This window comes from Corapipo altera, unplaced genomic scaffold (assembly GCF_003945725.1).
Source record: "Corapipo altera isolate COAL_440 unplaced genomic scaffold, ASM394572v1 129, whole genome shotgun sequence".
Taxonomy (NCBI): domain Eukaryota; kingdom Metazoa; phylum Chordata; class Aves; order Passeriformes; family Pipridae; genus Corapipo; species Corapipo altera.
The window spans coordinates 1,873-6,463 of NW_020885107.1; positions in this window are offsets into that span (position 1 = coordinate 1,873).

Sequence of the window (4,591 nt, forward strand, 5' to 3'; positions counted from 1 at the left end):
ACAGGAGGGGAAGGGGGAGGTAAGAATAAGATATTTGTGCTGTATTTTGGATATATTTAAATGAATTAATTGGCCCAGAGAGGCCCAGAAATGAGAGGAGTAAAAATTCCCCCCCCCCGGAGCAGCTCCAGCCACTTCCAACAAAACTCTCTGTAATTCCCGGAGTAGAGGGATGAGGGACTGAATGAAAAGCTGCCAAAGGTGGGATTTCCCTGCATTCCACGAGCACGAGGCTGGAAAGGTCCCGAAATCCAGGCCCTGGAAGGAGCTCCCTGGATTTTAGGGCTCCGCGGGGCCGGGATCTGGTGCGGAGCCGACAGATCCCATGTGAACAGGGACATTAGCAGGCACTGCAGAGCTCTCAGCACACGGAGATAAAGCAGGCATTGTCCTGGAGGAAGGCAAATCCGTAACCAGATAGGCCCTGGCTCCAGCTAAAAGCCACTTTCCCAGCGTTTTCCTGCCTGGTTCCGCAGGAACCACAACACAGGGCACATTCACACCGACGGGTTCTCTTCCCCCAGTGTCCCGCTGGTGCCTCTTCTCCAGGGAATTCTTAACCCACCCAGAGGTGATGAATTCCCAGCACAGCTCCTGGAGCAGGAGGATCCCTTGGGAAGGCGCTCCAGGCCCTTCCCTGCAGGCACAGAAAGCTGCAGCTCTGGTGCCGGAGCCTCACCGCGCACCGGGTGCTGCTCCAGCCACCAGGAGGTAAGTCCCCTTTATTCCACAGGGGAAACAAGGGCTGGGCACAGCCCCCAAGGGTCTTTTTTCCCCTCCTCCTCGAAGCACATCCCTCAAATCCAGCTCCAAAAGCATCCCTGCCACATGAACCCGTTGTGGCGTCATCAGCATCGCGGTGCTTTGGGGTCTGCAGCCCCTCTTTTATGGGACAAGGGACCTGCTGGGCACCTGCCCCATCCTCAGCAATAAATCACAGTGAAAACACATCTCAGGCTCTGCCAAGAGCAGGTTTTTACACTCCACATTCCTCCTGTTTGCTCACCCCACCGGCTCCCACTGCCTGGCAGCAGGGATGGGTTCCCACCTCCCTCTCCTGGGAACACTCATTCCTGGAATGCTGTTGCCTCTGGCAGATTCCTCCCTTCTCAGCTCTGCACATCTCTGGCTAAGTAGGAAGAAGTCTGGGCTCTGGGCTGGTGGCTGAAGGCCCAGGATCTGTGCACAGATCCCGAGCCACGTGGGACGGGGGGTTGGAAGACTCTTGGAATGCCAGGAGAAGGCCGGGATGGGGCAGGGAGAGGGACGAGCTCGTTTGCCCTGAGCAGGGGCTTTCCAGGTGTTTTGTCCCTGTGGGTCTCATCCCACAGAGGGGAGGTTTGTGGCACATGGACCCACGTGGATAAAATCCGTGAGGAGAGTCAAGGGGCTGCAGAAGGCAACAGCTTTTCCTGTCGCTTCCCAGGGCAGGGCAGAAGGGGCTGGAATTGCTTCCTGAGAGGGAAAGGAGCTGTGGTGGCTGCAGAGGATCAGCCTCAGGCCAGAGCTGGCTGTGGGAATGCTCCAGCTCCGACTGCAGGCCCAGCAGGGCCAGAGCCCATCTCTGACAGCAGAGAACACAGACCCTAAAACCCGGCCAAATCCCAGCCTGGTTACCGTCCCACAGCTCTCCAAACCTCTCAACACTCAATTCCCACTTGGAAGAGCAACCCAGACATTTTTTTTTCCTCAAGGAGAACACCCCAGGAACCTCCCGAGGAGATCTGGTCGAGGATGCAGCGGCAGGAAACAACCACTTCCAAACTCCCTGAGGGCTGGGATCAAACACACCCCCCTGCCCCCAGCCCGAGCTGCTGATCCCTGGGACTTCAAAGGAGCTGCACATCCCATATTTCTGCCGGCAATAAAGCTGCACTTCCATTAGCTCCGTGTTCTCCGTGACACGCGGCAGTCCCACCGTGCACACGCCAATTAAATCCCCCTAATGCCTGAGAGAACAAAGCTGGGGGTGTTTTTTTCCCCTTTCCTGATGGGAAGGGGTGGAAGGGAAGAGATCAGCTGGCTCAGGGGAATAGCAGAGAGCCTTTCACTGCGAGGCCTCCCATCCAAATGTGTCCCAGGCAAGGGGTAACAGATGGTCCCTCTGGAAGGCTTGCATGGAAAGAGGGATTGTCTCAGTGGCTGGACAACTCACTGCAGCCACAGCCACACTGCTGGGGGGTTCTGCGAGAGAAACCCTGGGATTACGTGGCTGCAGAGCAATCTCTGCCCACCTGATCAAAGGCACCTCGTTCCTGCAGGGAAATGAGGGAAACTGCTGCCTGTGGGGTGCAGGGACCTGGATCTGGGGCTGGCACTGCCTGCTTTCATCTGTCATCAGCCCCTTGGGTTGGCAGCACCAGAACCTGCTCACCGACCTTCCCCTGGGAGGCTCTGAAGGTTAAAATCCTGGGGGAGTTCAGGGATCTGTGGCAACCAGGAGGAAAACCCACAGGCAGGAAGAGTTTGCCATGATCTGTAAGGTATGGGAATAATAATTAATAATACCATGATTCATTTTAAGCCAGTTCCAAGGCAGTGCTCCCTCAGCCATTCCCTTCTCAGAGCCTGTGTCCTCTCCAGGGCACAGCTGAACTTCCCATGGGAAGGGAGAATGTCCATCGAGTTCCCTGGAGCAGCAGGGGTGGGACATCAGGGAGTGTCACTCAGAGAGGAATTTGTACAACTGTGAGGGAATAAATGAAGCCCAAAGACATGGAGGGCACGAAAAAAAAGTCAAATTTAGGCTCAGAAATGCCACAGCTGGTTTAGGGAAAAATTCAGAGGGAAAGCACTCGAGGAGAAGTGGATTTTTGTGATTCTTGGAACCTGTTTGGGAGCTCCATGGAGGCACCTCACGGGAGCACGTGCAGTGCTCCTGACCTGGCTTCTGAGGCTCCAAAGCCATCAGCAGGTGGATCCCTGCAGTCAAACTGACAGCAGCCATTCCCAGGGAGCAGGAGCCACCTTCCTGCTCTGGCCTGGCTCCGCAGAGCAGGGAAAAATAGGGCGATTCCCCGGGATCCTCCCGCCCAGCTGTTTACCGGCTACGGATTACCCCCGTCACATGAGCTGCTTTGCAGCAAAGCCAAGCTGTCTCCACGGGCTGAGAAGGTCACTGGGAGACAGGGGCCTGCAGGGACAAACACATCCCTGCCAGCTCCTTCCCAAAGGGACGTCCCGGGCAGCGGGAAGAGCGATCCCGGCTCTCCGGAGGGCATGGAAAGGTGGTTTTACCTCCCAGCCCTTTGCCCAGCTACCTCTGGGTTCACCAGGGAGGGATATCCCAGTGCTCAACCTCGTGCTGTCCATTCCCCAGGCTCCAGTCGAAGTGCTGGAAGCTGGAAAAAACCCCTGCAGTGCCAGATTTAGCTTCCCTTACCACCCAAGTGCCACCAGCCAAGGGACGCCAAGGGGGAGCTGCACCTCCTGCACGACCTCAAATCACACACAGATCGACCCTGTGGCAAGAAATGTCCTCTCCAAACCCCAAACCTGGTGGTGAAGAGGAAGGAGTTTCACGTGGAACAGCGGGAATCTGAAAGTTCAGTGGAGCCCACTCAGGAAAATGAATTAAACCCCTCCATTGTCACCAGGGCTGACGGGCAAGGACAAGGTTCCAGCTCCGAGGAGGCAGGACAGGGCTCTTTGTTGTGCCCCTGAGGCACAAGACAGATGGGGTTGTGCTTTTAGGCTTTAAAATCAGCCCCTGCTGGGGGGATCCAACAAAGAGGATGAACCCAGGCACAGAGGGATCCTCTGGATGTGCTTGGGGAAAAAGCAACAGAGGAACTGAGGAGGTCAGACCCTGCTGGAGGAGCAGCTTGGAAAGAGGGGCTGAGCACTTCCTAAGGCAAAGGAAGCAAACCCTGAGCAGTCTGGAGATGTCCAGGAAGTGGGAATGCCCAGTCCAAAGGGGAGTAGGGAGTGAGGGAGAACAGAAGCCACAGGTAGCTCCACAGGGAGGAAACTTTGGTCTAAAACACGAGAGCGAGAGGCAGAAAAACCTCCGAGCACGGGGGAGCTGCAGGGGGGGAGCCCCAACTCCCAGACAGGGGGTTTCTCCTTTCAGTGAGTTCCCAAAGCCCACCTCACTTCCTAGGATGCCTCCCAGAGCCAGAACAGCTCGCTGGGATTCCAGGCAGCTTCCCATTTGGATCAGGGTTGCACCCTCCACCCCCCCACCCACAGCCATGAAGGACCTGGAGCTCCCAAACTGCCCCGGGGGCAGAGGAGCCTCAGGAGCCTCCAGCCACTCCAGACAGGCTCCATCTCCCACAGCTCCCCAGGGTGAGGGTGGGCAGGTCCAGCCCTGCCCGTGGGCACAGGGAGGGCTGGCAGGGAAGGTGGGAAGGGGGCCCTGCTGGGATGGAGCAGCAGGTTGCAGCCCAGCCCTGCCCCACGTGGAGGGTGGCAGGGGAGGGGGGGATTAGGAAGCCCCTCTCCATCTGCCCTGATTCAGTGGGATCACAGGCTGCTCCCACGATTCCCAGAGCCCCTGGAATGGTTCAAGGTTGGGTTAGGAGTCCTCTGATCCAGGTTGAGTTAGGAATCCTCTGATCCAAGGTTGGGTTAGGAATCCTCTGATCCA